The sequence below is a fragment of the Patella vulgata genome, chromosome 1 (assembly GCF_932274485.2).
Source record: "Patella vulgata chromosome 1, xgPatVulg1.2, whole genome shotgun sequence".
Lineage (NCBI taxonomy): Eukaryota > Metazoa > Mollusca > Gastropoda > Patellidae > Patella > Patella vulgata.
Window position 1 is genome coordinate 21,408,791 of NC_065879.2, and position 19,155 is coordinate 21,427,945.

The 19,155-nt window shown below is 36.8% G+C and overlaps 1 protein-coding gene across 1 annotated transcript in view; it reads right to left on the reverse strand.

Moving 5' to 3' along the window:
* LOC126816559 (LIM/homeobox protein Lhx3) overlaps positions 1–19,155 on the reverse strand; it is a 76,819-nt gene that overhangs the window by 34,634 nt on the left and 23,030 nt on the right. The gene's annotated exons all lie outside the window — the stretch shown is intronic.

Genomic DNA, 19,155 nt, shown 5'->3' on the forward strand with positions numbered 1-19,155 from the left:
CAACAATCACGTGCCCTAACCCTATTTACATCTCGTGACCTATGACGAAATCTGCTATCGGTCTTGGCTTTTAGACTTTAGCAACGAGTATATATTTTGGAAAATACTGCGCATTCGGAAGAATACAGTATATGTTTTATATCCCGTTGTGCTCGCAACCACAGGGTATAATCCCCGCACGTATTATAGTCATGGGGACAGTTAGTCACCGGAGTTGACACTTCATCATGGGAGTTAACCGTTCGTCGCCGGAGTTAACCGTTCGTCACCGGAGTTAACCGTTCATCGGCGCAACCTGACCAAGCTCGGGGTTATCCTAGAGGATAGAATTTCAGAAAATGCTAGCAATTAATAAATAATAATTAGTAACTGCAGGTGGACCGCACCACACATAAATAAAATCCGCGGACACTACACAGACATTGCAAACAATAAACACGGAATCCATCAATAGACGACCGATGTGGTTAACTAAAGTCTCCAAATTTCAAGTTATCCTGGATTGCCGTCTCTTCCTACTTGGGAGCCACGTTGGCTAAGTGGGTAAGACCCTAGCTCGCTAGCCTGGAGGTCGCGTTTTCGATCCCTGCATTGGCCGAGAAAGTTCATCGGTATTTTTCTGCCGTGGTTACCCCTTGTCTCTGGTGTAGGAGGGAGGGCCTGATAAAGACAGCTGTATAGTCGTTCGGATGGTACGAAAAACCGAGGACCCGTGAATATATTGGCGTGCACGTAAACGATCCCCTGGCAGTTGGAATTCGATATAAGAGTAGGCCACAGTGCCGCTGCCTGGGCAAACTTTCCCTCGTAGCACACTGTATGGCGACGTATGACCGTCTTTACTATCCCAGTCGGAACAGAACAGGACGTAAAGCCCCATTTCATTTCATTTCATTTCTCTTCCTACTTGCCTGAGTGATTGCGCTCAGTGATCATCGCGATTATTACGTCACTTATACAACTGAACAATGGAATTCATTAATTGAATTACGTAACCCCATTAAATGAAATCTAACGATCATTTCCGAACCGATCAAACGTCTTGACAGGCTATTTGGGTTGTTTCTTAGACGTTATTTTTAAGAAATGTTATTTGGCTTGTACGATTCATTACGTTTACAGATAACATAGTATGTTTTAATTCCTCACGAAGTCTGACAAGGAACAATGTCTATTCGCTCGGATGGGATGAGAAACCTAGGTCCCGTGTACACGTTGTCGTTTACGAAAAAGAACACTTGAGAACTGGAATTGAAAATAAGAGTAGACCGTATTGGCCGCTTTCCGGGCAACATATCCCTGCACATAACACAGCACGGCATATGCCCGTCTTCTTAAGCCCAGGCGGTTCAGAAACACAGCACAGTAAACTATTCATTTCATTTCTTTAACTGGTTGACACTAACTTGATGAAAAACAAACTATTCGCAACCGAAAACATGAAACGATACACTCTATCACCAGGGCAGCTAGACAGGCCTATAAACCTACCGACTTCTTAATCAAATAGCCATCCATATAAGTACATGTATTGAATATTTAATCAAACGGAAATTATATTTCTATTTGAACTTTTTTTCAACAGCCGGATAAGATATTGATGCTCCTCGACGCCGAAAATACATACAGCTATTTATTATCTACAGCTATTGTGGTCTAAAGGGGGGTGGGGGTGGATGACTGAATGGTTAGCACGTGTGCGCTGTATCCTAAAGTCTGTCTTTGAGTCAACTGGCCTGGTTTCGATTCTCAGGTTGTACTTGACAAGGAGTAAGGTCGCCTGTCCAACCTCGTGGGTTTTCTCAGGGTGCTCCGGTTTCCTCCCACTGCTAAAGACCCCTACGCTCAAGCGATTTATGGAAATAAAAGTGAACCATATGTTAGTCCCGAAATGACCTAGTTTCTCTATCTTTCTCTTGTGATCTAAAGTAAACGGCAACAGCAAACAGTTTTTAAGACAAAGCGCGCACACCCATTCGTTTGTTAGTGCAATTAATTGTGATAGTAGTTCATACCCCTCCCCCACGTTCTTCACATCGGCTCACGTGACTCAAATAGATTTTAAATAATGTGTTATTTCCAAAATGATTTGGGTAGTGTCGAGACCCAAAGTTTAGAGGGTAATTTAACAAATACAATCAGTCTGAATAAAACAGGAGGCTGTGCTGTCCCTTGTCCCAATTCAGATAACAATCTGAATAAAATATTGTTTATAAATATTCATTTTTTAAAAAATGAATAGAACACAATTGGGTTTTGTTAGCAATGTACACATTCTAATAACAGATCAATTTGCATTAAATTATCCCCCAAAACGGAAAATCACCGACAATTTCTGTTTAAAAATAAAGATAATGAAGATTGTTTCAAGGAGTAATGTGAATTGTTTGGACAAGGTAAACACAATTTATGTAATTTGTCATAATAATTCAAATTGCATGGCAATCAAATGGACAATCGCCGACAATAAAAAGTATTAATTGATTAATATTTACAAAAGGATGATGTAGCACAAACAAAAAGAAAAACATAGAGACAAACAAACATAATGACAAACAAAGAAGCAAACAAACAAAATAAACCAAGATACAAACAAACAAAAAGATAAACAAAGATATAAACACGGTGATAAACAAACAAAAAAATGACAAACAAAAAAATAAACAAACAAACAAAAAGATAAACAAAGATACAGAAAAAAAACCTCGACAAAGACACAGACAAAATAGATAAACAAAGATAGAAACAAATACAAACTTGTACAGATCATAAAAAAACCCCAAATAACAATGGTTTGGTAGAATAGTGGAGAGGCTGCTCGGATATACCCATATTGATAAAGAGCAATGTGAATTGTTTAGAAAAGGGTAAAATATGATTAATGTACTTTTTTCATAAATCTCGTACAAAACGCGGTTAATGTGTTACAGTTCTTAGTTTCAGGATAAGTAAATATGATGATGGCCTCTTATTGTTGTGGCAAATGGAGTAAGCATGGCGTCGAGTCTAAAACTTGTGAGATGGAAAGAACGTAAAACAAACTATAAAGTTCGTCTGGTTCTAGAAATCCAACTCTTGAAGTATTCAGATATAATACCCGGGAATTATACGGTAGACATTGAACGATAAACACTTTCTGTAACAAAATCCATTATTCAACGTCCAAACTTACTATAAAACGTTATCAAACCTCGCTTTGATCACAATCTGATAGATATTACCCTTGACAACACAGGTCACGTGACTGCCTTAAAAGGCCATAGATTGATGGATATTGATGGGGTAGTGCAAAAATTAACCCCGGAGGTCGGATGCGGGCGACGAAACTTAAAAGCTTCTGGTTGGAAATCAGTCTAAAGGGAGCTATGATCGGCATTGCGTATCGCAACCACGCGAATTCATCTGTTTGTCATGTGAAGCCCGCCAGTCAACATCACTCAAACAACTTTAATTTTATATCAATTCGTTTCGCCATTTTTCCATTCGGCAATATGTCAGAAAATCAGTGATATTTACACTAGATATTCACAAAGACAAACTATAACATAATTTTTATCTGTATTCACTGGAGAGCCATATAACGTAGATAGCTTTTCCTATTTTGTTGTGTTTATCTATTTTAGTTTGTGTAATGTTCCATTTGTTCCATTTCATAAAGTTTATTGTGATTAAAAGCAGCGCATCTGTTTTAAAATATCGCCTGCAGATGATTAAAGTATCTTTCTAAAACGAAACAATCCATCTGAAACATATAACAACAATACAGAGAGATGGAGAGAGAGGGAGAGAGAGAGAGAGATGGGCAACAAATAAAACAAAAACAATCAGACAAGGTTTTCTTGACCAGAGTTACTCATCATTCATTTTAAGGTTTTAAAGTACAAAATAATTTACATCCGGGTTTAGCGTCAAACTCATTGTTTTAATATGAAATGAAATGAAATGGTGTTTAACATAGCTCTTTTCTGCTCCATACGGTCTAAAGAAGACGGGAAATGGGGTTTAGGGTCATACTTTTCTGATGAAAATGGGAAATGGAGTTTAACCATGTGGGCAAATTAAAACGGGAAATTTACGTAACTCTTTTCTGTTCCATCTGAGCTAATGAAACAAAATGAAATGGAGTTTAACGTCCTACTGGTCTGCACCGACTGGGCTAATGAAGATGGGCATACGCCATACAGTATGAATGAAATTTTACTTGGATAGCGGCGCTATACGGCCTACTCTTATATCAAATTCCATCTGTCAAGGGTTCTTTTACTTTCACTCCAATGGTTACTCGGCATACAACAGGATCGAAAATGGAACCCCCAGGTTTACGAGCAAACTTCTTACACACCGATCCACGGTGGCTCCCAGCTGGGCTAATGAAGACGGTTTACACATTATTAATATGAAAATTAATGGTATTACGAAACACCTTTCTATGACGTCACCGTATCATGACGTTATTACAACAATATTTTCACCTCCTCATAATATTATTATCGTACATCATGATTCAGAAGCCACGTCAGTCAATGATGGCCACTCTGCACGCAATTCCCGGATGAATAACAGTGTTGATAAGCAGAATAACTCATGTGTAAGATAAAAATAACCATGGCGGTATGTCAACAGAACAAACATGATTTTTATATGTTATTTTCAAGTTGTCTCATACTTTAGAGTTAAAACACGGAACTATGCCAATATTGTATTGTGGGTATATCGGGAATACAGGACTCGCTCGATATATTATAGTCGTCAACCGTAATGAATGATATGAAAAGAAATGGGGTTTAATGTCATATATTTCTTATACCATCCGAAAAACGAAGACAATGTGTTTTCCGGACAACTTCGTCAAATTCAAACTGCCAAGGATTCTTTAACGTACACGGGACTACTGTGTTGCAGCCCACCCAAACCACTAGACGATGCTCTTGGTCAGGTCCACACCAGGATGGTCAACACAGAGAAAGAGCGAGAGAGAAATGGAGTTTAACGTCCACTCGACACAAACTATGTCATTTCGGGACTAAAATATGCTTCAATTTTATTTCATTAATTCGCTTAAGCGTAGATGTTTTAGCAGTGGGAGGAAACCACAGAACCCGGAGAAAACCCACTAGGTTGAACAGGCGACCCCACTCCTTACCACGTACAAGCGGAGAATTCAAACCACGCCACTTGACTCAATGACAGACCTTATGATGCAACGCTCACGCGTTAACCATTCGGCCCCCCCCCCCCCAGACACAGAGAAACTTACTCGGGATCGAACCTTGGCCTTTCTGGTTAGGCGACCAGCGTCTTACTCATCCAGCCCCCTCCCCCTCCTTAGTCATTAGAACTGAATATATATACAATCATAGATTAAAGCAGCACAGCGTTTTCAACAGATGCATCATATACTGAACAAAACGCGGAGCTGGGAGTTTGTGGACGGTGGAATAGATCTTTAAAATTGACACAGTTTTATTCAGGAATTTGTAATCCGACCCAACGTAGTACTGATCAGTTATGATGTGGTATAATTAGAAAGTCTTGTTGTTGGTGATGGTCGACCTGTTGATAATATTGTATTTTATAGAATATCGCTGATGATAAACTAAGATACGAACCATTAATCTATCTCTGTCGTTTATCTAACAAGGTCATCATAGTACAATAGTAGAAATACGAACAAAGTGAAATGAAATTGGGTTTAACGTCCTACTGTTCTACTCCTACTGGGCTAATAAATATGGAAATACGCCATGTGTATGAGGGAAATTTTGCCCGGACAGCGGCGCTACGGTATACACTCTTATATCGAATACCAACCGCCAACAGTACTTTATCGTCCCATCCGAACGACTATAAGTTGTCCTAGCCCAGACACTCCGCCCTGCACCACTGACAAGGGAAACCACACAGGAAAAACCCAATGAAATGTCTCGGTCAACCGTGAGATTGAACACGGAACCTCCAACTTAGTGAGCCAACGTTACCGCGACTCGGAGAAATATAAACAGTTCTACTATTGACGGGTTGTTATCAAGTTATAAGTATATCGCAATACAAGAAATACAATTCCAAGAAATACAAATAGTTCTACGATTGACGAGTTTTCCATTAGTCACAAGTATATCGCAGAAACAGGAACCTTATTTTCAAAATCTTCTTGAGGGTGAAGCTTTTCGAAAAAAGCCCAAGGCTTCACCAATGCCAGCACGATCGACATGAAAATATTTCCTTGGAGATTTGTGAATCGATGGACGGACTTGATATTTTATATGCCGTCACAATTATCGTATTTGTTTATATACAATTTAAAATTTTTTAAATATACATTATGTAAGATTTAGATAAAGAGCTGATCTTTCTTCTTGCTATAATAGTTCAAAACCAGACACTGAAAAATGAATATATTGAAAATTTCATTCATATTACTTTATGCTGAGCGCAGTTATGAGCCTTTTGAAGGTTTGAAGAAATAGTCTCGAATGTACCTGCAATAGTCAAATTTAACCCTTACACAATGGAGCTTGAATAATACCTATTAAAAATGCCCGACCTTTGTTACTCACAGCTGACAAGCGGAAAGATTTCTTATGCTACAGAATTGCAACCGGATACAATTCCCTCCGTAGCACCAGAAGTGTAGAGAATCCCAGACAGGGCACCCGAGGAGTTGACATATATGTCAAAATATATCATCGTAATATAAAACTTAAACGTTTACGGATTACAGAAGAAGAAAATGAAATGTAAAAATCAATAACGTCCGAGTTTTCTGCTTCAACTGGGCTAATGAAGACGAGCATAACGCCATGTCGTTTGCTATGACCTGTTCTGATTTCTAACCCCAACTACCAAGGATTCTTTTACGTGCACACAACTATGTAATCGGGGCTTCGGTTACATGAAGTCAGGTTATTGACTTCTTTTTCGGTCAACTATACTATTAAATCGCGGCTCAGTGAGCAAGGCGCTGACTCAATACCCAGGCTGAGCCGGGTTCGATCCTGGTGTTGGCCGAGAAAGGGAATGGGGAATATTCAGGGCGGCCCCGTTTTCAGTGGTGCAGGTCGGATAACCCAATTTTACGTATGGTATGAAAACGGAAGAGCCTATTTACAGGTGGGCCTGCGCGTAAAAAGCACCTTGTCAGTCGATAATTTCTCTCATAGCATACTTTATAGTGTACGCCCTCTTCATTAGCCCAGTCGGTGCAGAAAACTAGGACGTTAAACCCCATTTCATTTCATTTGATTAAACTTTCCACTGTAACAGAGAACGAGGCTGTTGGTAATTGTTCAAACATTTAGTAGTTAAAATCTCATCTTTTTGTTATTTATATCAATCTGATTAGATTATAAAAACACAACTGATCAATTTCCGTATTTAAAACACTTCTAAATTTATAAAACACGTTATGTAACATTTCGTTCCGCTTATGGTTAACTGTTTACGGTTCTTAATTATTCACGCTGCCGGTACTAACTCCGCACTGTCATATTAACCAATTGGCTCGCTGCATTTTAAAAGCCAATTGGTACCATGGGAAATCTTTAAAATGTGAAACATTGAATCGTTGGTAAAGAGCTTCCAGTTATATTTTCCGGCCACTTGAGAATTGCTAATGACTCTGGCAATAAAACGCTACTCCGTCTTCCTTGAAAACCGAAGCTATAAAAATCCACTCACGCTCCGCGACAGCAGCGTAACTTTAAAAGCCAGTATTTATTTCCATGTCTTCTGACTTGTTTTGATGGAGAATATGTTCTTAAATGACAAAAGAGCCCACTTTTATTCAAGAAAAATGTAAATAAGGGTGTGAATAAAACATGCTATAACTATTGTATATATTATGTAAAATATAATGGCTTCGACTTGTGTATTCTAAACTGTAACAGGGGTGGGGTGGTGGTCGAATGATCAAACGCGTGTGCTTTAGAACATAAAATCTATCATTGCCTCAATTTTTTAGGATTTTTTTCCTGCCCCCCCCCCCACAGTTTCACTCGACTGTCTAGGACCCCCACGTGCAAGCGATGTTGTTGAAATAAAATTGAAGCATAAGTTAGTTCCGATATGACCTTATTTGTGTCGAGTTGACGCTAAACTCTCTCTCTCTCTCTCTCTCTCTCTCTCTCTCTTTTAAATAATTTTCTGGTTTATCGTCGATTATGTTTTCTTAATTATTCTGTGTATGTTAAGCCATGATATTTTACGTAAAATACAAATGATTCACAGACACTTTAATTGAATAACGTCAGCAATTCTTGAAAAACTAAAATCGTCGATTAATGTCGGTCAATTAGCTCCGTGACTGTTATGAGGCGGAACTAATTTTAGGCAGACAGAGTAACATTCGTATCAAAAATACCGGAATTAAATTTTTAATCTGAATAATTTCTTATAGTAGTAGTAAGGGTAGTAGTGGTTTAACATCTGCGTCCACGGTAGTGATATTATCCTTAAAGGCTCAATACCACTCTTGTTGTAACTGAATAATATGTCCCAATCTTTATTCTGGTCAACAAATTGTACTATTTTACAATATTTCAATTAATTGATGATACAAATTTCATCTTAACACACCTTATTTAAAAATTTTCAAAAATTCAACATGATGGTTTGAAACGTCTAACGTAAACCTTTTCAAATGAAACTTCGATTTAAAAATATTTTCGAACCCCCTGGACAAGTAAAATAGGATGTAATGGATAATTTACTCAACAGGTAGGACACTTAAACATCTAGTACTTAGATAGAGATATTATTTATTTTCTGGAGCTTTCAAGCCAGCAAGAGTCTTATTGTCCCTTTAAGACGTTTGTGTTTGGCAACAATAGGTTAAGAGAACACTTGCCGAAACGTCGTGATGTATTTGTATAAACCAGTGATTGTTTTCCATATAAATTGTGTTGTGTTTTAGTAGTGATATTACAGACCAAATCGAACTATGACCATATATTTATTGGTATCGCGTTAAACAAATTCCAGACAACATAAGGTCTAACATGAGCACAAAACCCGGTCGTACGATCATAAATCGACATGTGTGCAACAACAATCGCGTGCATTTAGGTAATGAACGTGCTTTCATATGGCCAATACCTTTCAATCAAATGTGAACCAGTCTACTTTTCGTGTGCGCAATGCGTGTAAAGCACGCGCCAGTATAACGGTAACGTACGCTCAAACACACGGCCATCTGTTAAGATAAAACTCCCCCGTCTCTCCAAATATCACAACCACAATATTCCTTTATATTTCTTATAGCTTTCATTATTTATAGTTTCTGTTAATTGAAAAGCGTTTTATTTATTTATTTAGGTTTTTTTTTATTAATTAATGTATTTATTTATTCCTAAATGTATGTGAAAAGTAATGACGAAAAGTCGCAATATTTTATTAGCAAATAAAAATAAAAAAATTAAAAAAAAAATTAAAAAAAATAAAATAAAATAAAATAAAATAAAATAAAATAAAAAAATAAATTAAAATAAAATAAAATAAAATTATATTTATAAAGATAATATTCAAGATTAAATTACAGGAAAGCGTATCAATTATCAATTATGCATATTATTTGACAACTAAATAATGTCTGAATGATGCACGTGTTTTTGTTTTTAATGATGCATTGTGTAAGATTTCGATAAAATAATGCTGACATTTCTCGCTATAATAGTTACAAAATAGCTATTGAAAAGAGACTATGTTGAAAAATCCAGTCAAATTACTTCGTTCTGAGCGGAGTTATCGGTGTTTGAAGAACAGTGTAGTCATTGTTACCGTTGTTACCATGATAAAGTCTCGATTATCCATTTTTTAATGATTTATATAACATTTGAGGCCAAAAGAAATATCGGTCTTGTCTGCGATATCACCTCGGTGGAAGCGGACGTAAAATACAACTAACTAACAACAACAAGACATATCGGCATTCAGATTTAGCTCTTACATAATGCACCCTTAATGTAAATGAAATGGGTTCATTTGAGCGTCAGTACCAAACCGGGCTATATTCTGCTTTTTAAAATGTATAACGTCCTACATTCATTGAAGACCAGCATAGGCCCTACCCCATATAATGTGCTATGTGTGGAATTTCCAGCGACGTTTTCACCAAACTTTCAGCGAACTGCAACTGTTAATGGTTCTGGGCCCTGTTTCTCGAAATCTTAACTAAAGATAAAATCCAATTTTAGTAGATACTTCAATTTTGATTGGCTAAGCACTAAAATCAATCTAATATTATCCAATCAAATTACTAAAATTTGGGTTTTATCTTAGTTAAAAGTTCGTGAAACATGCCCCTGAACAACTACACCACATTTTCTACACCTCTGTCAAGGGGTAACAAAGCTTGGTCTTTTTACATGTATGACAAAGGGTGCGCTGTTTTACGTCCTATCCGAATAACTAGACGCTTTCCCTAGTCAACCCCCGTCATACTCTACACCACTTTCAAGGGGTAATAAGGCCTGTACTGTACACATATATCATTCTGTTTTAATTGTCTGGTCAGAAAATAGGTGACATGTCACCAAAGAAATGTTTCCTTGCATGTTCAATATTTAGTTTTAAATTCGATGTAATACCTTATAAGCTACCTAAGTCCTAAAAGAGGTACAGCAGAGGTGTGAATATAACGACATGACTTGAATCGGTGATACAACTTTATTCCGGAAGCGACTAAAGCCAATCAACCTGCAACGGAAACACTATAATATACTCTTGAAAAAAAGTAGGGGATATTGAAATGCAAATACCTATGCAGGTTCTGATATGATAAATAGTCATGGATACTTGACATACTTTGAGAGTATGTTCACAGATGAAGAACTTATCGCCCCAACAGAACCACTGAGCTGCAAATGCGACACGCAATAGCGCCATACACGTGGGGTAGGGTCTTTTACGGTTTTTTTTTACCGGGAGACGTGTTTGTCGACGTCAACGTCAACCCTGCAAGAATTGGCCGTGGCACTGCAAGGGGAGTGGGTGAGATTGTCCCAAATCGTGATTGGACGGTTGATTAGGAGCATGCCACGACAAATTGCTGAATGTCTGAGGACTGATGGAGCAATTACTCATTATTAAGACAAAAATCAAAAACGTTCATTTTCATTTTTGACGGTGTATTTCTTTGCGAGTGAAATGGGGCCGTCCGATGAGCCGCGCATATGAACTGTTTATGTTCATGTGTAGGCAATTGGCCTGTTATTAACATACACTGGTTACCTCTAATAAAAACAGCAGTGCATTTCCGCACTTTTGTATTGTTTCTGAATATCCCCTACTATTTTTGAAGAGTATATATCTTAAGTTCTATTGTGAGGAGAGACTAAAGGTGCGCAAATGGTTTCAATCATTTCTCGCCAATACCATATTTCATACACAGACTTCTATTGTACCCCCATTGATATGTGGCAAAGTCCACTCGTCACAAACTAGGTCATTTTGGGCCTAACATTTCGTTCAATTTTATTTCATTAAAATCGCTTGCATGTAGGGGTCTTTAGCAGTGGGGGGAAACTGGATAATAAACCTACGAGGCTGGACAGGTGATTCCGTAGATGAGGGATTAAACATAAAATAAAGGTTTGAAAAATGAAATGAAATGGGGTTTAACTTTCTACTGTTCTGCCCCGACTGGGCCGATGAAGACGGAAATACGCCATACAGTGTGCTGTGAGAAAAATTTTGCCCCGGCAGCAGCACTATGGCCTACTCTTATATATAATTCCAACTGCCCCAGGATCTTTAACGTGCATGCCAATGCCTCGGTTTTTTGTCCCATCCGAACGACTAGGCAGCTGGCCTTGACAGGACCTCAGTCCAGCACCATTGACAAGGTGAAACGACTTCGGAAAATCCAGATGAACTCTCTCGGTCAATGCAGGGATCGAACACGCGACCTCCAGGCTAGCGAGCAAGCGTCTTACCCACTTAGCCACCGTGGCTCCTTTGCCAAATGAGCAAATCGTGCTACTAACAAATGTGGGTCCGCTGACGATTTAATTAACACAAGTCAATTTTAAACAACTTCTTTTAATTCTTTCAAGTCTGTCCATTAAAAACAAATTCTGTCAATTATATCAATTACATTCACTTTTTGTCATTTATATACAAATACGGTCAATTCTAAATAAATTTACAATTATATACAAATTATTGTCAAATATATTTCACCTTGTATTGGAATATAACACAATCTTTATTTCAGTGCATTATATTTTTTTTTTTCAAAGCACTATACCATCATTTAAAGCTAAGTCAAAATCAGAAAGTAGAAGACGCATTTAATTCTATTAAAACAGGCTAAAAACTTTAGAATGATTGAAAATAATCGCGTATAAAGGCTATAGCGAGGACGAGTCATTGTTTTCATTCTCCACCAGTATCAAATATCGTCAAGTATCGAGTACTGCAAGCGAAACAAGTTATAAGAATATTACACGTGGATCACACCACCTGGGTTCCTCCAACTCAATCCCAACAAAACGAGAATACGATCACTAAAGACAGTTTGGTGCTAATCAAATTTATCCGACCATTCAACGGCGTCTGTTCATAGAAAAGACCAAACTTTGAGAGCAATCAACTTAATGCGTCTAAACAAGAGCGCAGGGAAACGAGATTTCCCTCGAGACCGACACGCGAGTACAGCGCGCGAGATATTTCCCGCCAAATATTCTCGAGAATTGGAACCGTTGGCGGGAAACGATGACACTTGAAAGACAGAAGACAAGAGCCGTAAGACCAGTTTTAATTTTCATGAAGTTGTCTTGGCGGCTTCCTTCAGATGTACCCTTCAATCCTCTTCTGTTCTGATACTAAACATATATCTACAGGATGATTGGCAAGACGGGGTGGACTTCAACAATTGGCACATACAAGGAGACCAACTCTAAATAATTAAACAATCGCCAATGAATTTCAAGTGTCCAACTAACAGCAACCATTGTCCCTGTTTTGAAGACTGCAATTTTAACAAACGTAATAAGATTTTAGATTGCTTTGAGTAAACTTAACGGACCTTTTCTCATTTATGAAACAAAACAAAATTGTAAATTTATAAGATGGTTTAGTGAGTAAGACGTTGGCTCGCTATTCAGGAGATCCCGGTGTTGGACGAGAGAGTTCATCAGTATTTTCCACCATAGCTTCGCCTTGTCAGTGATACAGGACGTAAATGAAACCTTTATATTTGTTATTTGCAATACGAGTAGGCCGCAACTCCGCTGTAAGGGCAAAATTGATCCATGCAAACTGCATAACGCATGTATCAGTTTGTTTTGTCTGATTTTCATACTATAAGATAACTCATGTATCATTTTCAGAACCCATTTGCAATTTTAATTGTGCCTTCCCCACACCCCCTCCCAAGACCCAAATCCCTAAATCCCTGAGGTCAACAGCCTCCTGTACATCGCGCCACTGTAAACATCTTTCAGATTTAATTCGACATATTAATTTTCATTTCTACTTTCACCCACAGTTTGATGATATCACGACAAATAGTGGTGGCAATTTGTACGTCTGGTCGTCAACAAACTTTGGTGCCAACTAATATTTGTAAAATACAGAATCAGGGAATTCTACTTTGATTAAACTGTCGTCTGTTGATTAAACTGTCGTCTGCTGTGACGGGTGAATGGCGGGAACAGTGGTCGAGTTAAATGAACGAACAATTTCAATAAGTATACAATGGCATGAACGTTTCACAAAAACAAATAACTGTTACCATTTTAAAATCAATATATTTCTGTGATATATCTGCTGTCATATCTTAGTTTTTTCTTATTGTCGGGACGGGGTTCTTTAGCGGTCCGCGAACCCGGAGACCACCTACGGAGGTTGTTCAGATCAGTGCCGGGCTTCAAGATCTAGCGGGCCTTCGGACAAGGTGTATAATACGTTTGACAATGCTATAAGCCCTTCTTTCACGCACTTTAGTCTTAAAGTAGCGAAGTCTTGAACTCAATATCAACCACAGTCTTCGACATTGAAAACATGAATTATTTGTCGATTTAAATCAACATTGATAGGGTTCTGATGTCCAATATTTAAGACAAAAAAACCCAACATTTTACCGTTGGTACACGAGTCGTGTACTGGAATGCTTTTCATCGCCATTTGTAACAACGGACTCGAAAAACGAGGCTAGACCTATTCCACAAGTCATGTCAAACGGTGACGCCATAGTTTTATCTGGAGAGCATGCGCAATAAATACTTCCAGTGTAGACTGGAATAACCAGACGCTAGAGATTGCCATTCGATTGAGAATTCTCGCGTTTTTCGCGTAACAACTGATTTGAAATTATAGTAAAATCGGTAACGATTGAATGTAAATCGGTTTATATACATTCAAATTACATTATTATATGCATTGCGACCCATTTGTGTCAATTTCTAGGTCCCAAGTATTAGCAATTTATCTCCCTTAAGCATCCGACTCATCCTCAGCTTTGCTCAATTGTGTTTTAAACAAGCTTTCACCTTTTTCTAGTCGTGGAAGTGGTCACTGTCCTTCACTATGGCTAAATTCCGTTATTCAACTCATTTATTCTGTTAATCGATACTTTTTTGAGGAGATATGTTAAAAGTGTAATCGTTTTCTTCAGATTACGCGTTTTATGTATTTCTATGGAATATTCCCTATTAAACATGACATTTCTGTCAACTTTAGGGACAAAATGTTTTATTCCATTCTATAATGGATTTAATACCGTATTTTACTTGAATAAACCTCAGAATGTCCAGATATTTCGAACTATTTCTGTTTATACATGCGTAGTTCACTACGTCGTTCAAGTCTAATTTTGTTTTTTCGACCATCTCGTGATCTATTTACATCAACGAAACTGTTAAATGCGGATTATTCAGTTGCGAAGTGAGTGGATTTGTTCTAAGTTAACATATTTCAAACATTACCGGTAGCCTACATCTTGCCTTTAATGGTCCCTCCTGCACTGTCAAATATTTGAGATGATTTTTATCTGCAGATTGTGTAATTTAGTTCTTTTTAGTTTTTTGTTTGTTTTCGTTATATTTTTAATTATACATGAATTGAAAGTCATGTCAGAATTGCCACTTGATTTACAAGTGTTGAATGATGTATCTGAAAATGTTCCAAATCAGTATTTGTCACGTCTTTTCCTCTCTTATATAATCTACCATTTTCAACTTTTCATTAAAGTATTATGTAAAAATGAGTTACAATCACTCAAACTTGTAATAGGCCACGTCTTAATATTTTCTTTTTATTTAGGGCTTTTTTGTTTTTAATGGATTTTGAAATAGGCCTAAGTTTTAAAATAACGGAGAAAATGTTCTGGGAAAGAAATTACCAGGATTTTTTTTTTCGTGTTTTAAAATGGCATTTCTGTAATTTGCTCGCAATATAATTAGGATAAACTTTTCTTGATAATTATTGTTTCCGGAACTTTTAACGTTTTTCACGGATTTCCTCTTTACATTAGTGTAGGTTCTCTCTTCATGTGAATCCGGCACGTAGTCATCTATAGTACTATCTAAAACTCCGCATCGTATCTGAATTTCTAGAAAATGTCCAGAAGATCCCAAATTGGCATAGACGACAAGAATCAAAATGTATAGAAGCATCACATCAAAATTTCGTATGCAAAATGATGTATTTCTAAAGATTTTCTCAAGTATGTCTGGAAAAATGTACGTGTAGCCGTTTAAACAGAAAAGAACGGGTATTTTTCATATTATTGTTGACTAACTAGAAGTGATACTATACGTCTATTCATATCATAGGCGGGAGATTGTGTGAGACGTACAGTAATATGATTATTGACTGCATGTGTTAGGTTGGGGTGTTAAGGGGTTAAAATCGTTTGATGATCGGTGTTAATAGGGTTAATTTTTATTGATTTAATTCTCCAGTCCGTCAAACTGCATTAAATATTTAAAGGTAACAGTATTAGTATCTCGAGCAGCTAGACGTCTTATTCTGGGTATAGTAGAAAGAGATAGAGAGAGAGAGGGAGAGAGGAGTGGGGGCGTTAAATACGAACGGTATATCGCCATACTTTTCTGATGAAGACGGGGTTTAACGTAGAGAGAGGTGGTGTGTGTGGTGGGGGGGGGGGATAAAATCTACTAGGATTAACACACGATGGTTCAATTTTATTTCAATAGTAGGAGGTAAAACCAGATGAACCAGAGAAAACCCATGAAGTTTTAGGCAGGCGACACTACTCCTTAGAGTCGAAATCACACCGCTTGATTCAATGACAGACCGTGTTAATCCATTTAGGTGTCAAGTACTGTTGCATATTACTGTAGCATATATTTTAACAGTTTTGTTTAAAATGAAATAAAATGTGGGTTGAACACCCTACTGCGCTGCTCAGACAAGTATACGCCATACAGGTGCTATGAGAGTAAATTTGCCAGCATACTCTAATTTCAAATTTCTAATGTCAAGCGTTCTTTTAAATGCAGGCCTATCTGTTCAAGGGACCTCGGTTTTGCGTCCCATCTGAAAAACTCTACACGCCGGAAAATTCCGAGGAAAATTCTCGGTCAACACCGTTAACCACCCCGAGACCTCTTGGTTAGCGAGCCAACGCGACTCCAACTTGTTGTAGAAACATGACTCTAGTGTCAAACGAGTTTATTATAATACGAACATAGGGTATATACAGAAAAATTGTTATGAAATAGATCTTTGATGATATAAGACACATGTAATTTATATAATTTATCAACAATTTACTGCTGACGACCTTAAAATCATTTAGATTTGAAATATCAATTGTACTCTCGCCAATAAAATAACAAATTATTTCTTACTGTGTTTTCGAGATAAGCATTGTTGACATAACCCTATTATAACACATGTTATGATTGTCATCAAGATAATGATAATAATAGAAAAATATAAAGATTAAAGCAAAGTTCATGTACGATAGATAAATACATAAACAAATTAGAAATACGCCCAGTTAAAACATCAACCACTTTTACTTCTTTATTCTGATATACATCAAATCATATTAAACTAGCTGTCTGCTCTTAATTGAGCGTCTTCTGGTGTTATAATGTATATACCGCTAGATTATATAATTGAGCGTCTTCGGGTGTTATATGTATATAAATAATTAACCATTAGCCTACGGTTTTATATACATAAGATTATAGATTATATAATTGAGCGTCTACTGGTGTTATAATGTATATACAGCTAGATTATATAATTGAGCGTCTTCGGGTGATATAATGCATATAAATAATTAACCATTAGCCATACGGTTTTATATACATAAGATTATATAATTGAGCGTCTTCGGGTGTTATAATGCATAGAAATAATTATCCATAAGCCATAAAGTTTTATATACACATTGTACATATAGTAAATACAGTTACAGTACGGAACTGTTACGGTAGATAAATAAATATACAAATTAAAAACACATCGATCTCTGTTATTTCACCATTCTGGGTTGTGGTGCATTATAAAATATTAGAATATATTGTTTAATCATTTATCCCGTTTTCTCGAGTTTTTACACTTAAGTATACCTTGGTCTGTATTCTTGTAATTATCTATAAATTAAACGTCATATTATGATTCAGAAATGAAATAAAATGGAGTTTTCTGTACCGACTGGGCTAAAGAATTTAAGCTAGCGTCGCAGCTTGGGTGTTCATTTATTTGCGCGTCGCTTCTGCTGTGCCAAACAGAATATAACCAGCAGAAGTAATCTGTTTTTCGAAATAATTTTAAATTCGCATTTCGAATTGAATAATATGATCTGGCAGTAAATTAAATAGTTTCATAGTGATATTTTGAATTTGTTACCTGATGTTTATGGGTTTTCTTTGTTTTTGTTTTTTGTTAAACAAATATTTTATTCAAAAACTGAAAGTGATTGAGAAACAGACATGGCCCATATACCCCCCCCCCCTCCCTTCCCCTCCCCAATGGTAGCGCTACCAGAATTACAATTGTCTTGAGAAATAATATTAAAGATTTTAAAAAGAAACAAACTATGTACTGATTTCGACAGTGAGTTATTGAAGAAATATCTTCTACGATTTGTTTTATTATTTTATTCTATTTCGACAATGAGTTATTAAAGAAATGTCTGCTACAATTTGTTTTATTATTTTATTTCATTTGTATTCTAGTCCTTAACTTATTTGGTTTCAGTCTTTATGTTCAAGAAATCAAAGAAAAAAGAATCCCTACATGATTATTGAGAACACATGAAATAGTATGACAAATAGAAATTTTGGAAACATTTCCATTTTTTTTTTATTCTATCGCTCTTCGTCGTTACAACAACATCCATCATGAACAATACAAAAAACATTGGCGGGGAAACAATAGCGTCTGGATGTTTGAGAGACGTGACTAGATGATAAAGATTGACTTATTGCATGAGGGTGAGAGATCGTATAACTGTATGGAAAAGCGAACCAGTTATATGTCATTTGTGTCAACAATATTTATCGATTGGTTGACAGTAAAAGTGATATTTATTTACGCTGCTGTCATGCTATTGATTCAATTCAAATTTATCGACTAGTTCTACCCGATGATTCCAGCTAATCTCGCGAAGTTTTGTTTGTTCTCACGTGATATGGTTCCAACTGTCCCGTTGTTGTCTCGCACTGTAAAACATTAATTCACGTTCTTCCATTCGTTTTGTCTTTCATTCTACATCCACTGTTGACTTTCACGCCTCTACTTTCTAACTTTAACTTTAATCTGCAAATGACCTTTACCTCAGATCGACCATTTTACTTTTTCTCGCTCTTGGAAATGTAAAATCAATTTGCCTTCTGACACATCCATTTCGGGAATGTTCAATATACACCGTGATAACAAAAACGAGTATCTAGTCTTTCCCATGCAGGTACAAAGGTTTTATGACATCAGTTGAGAGAAAATATGAAGTGTAAAGAAAGGTGGTAAATGGTCTCATTTATACATATATGAAAGCTGGAAGCATTATAAATGTTTGACCTTCTGGATATTTTATCAGAGATATACACAGCATGCTACATTTTAATCTTAATATTACAACAATTAAATACAATTACCTGGCGTTGTTAATATTTTGCTATGTCTTTTGGACTTTTGTTCGTTCATGCCATTTACTAATCATATTTGAATCCATTTGGC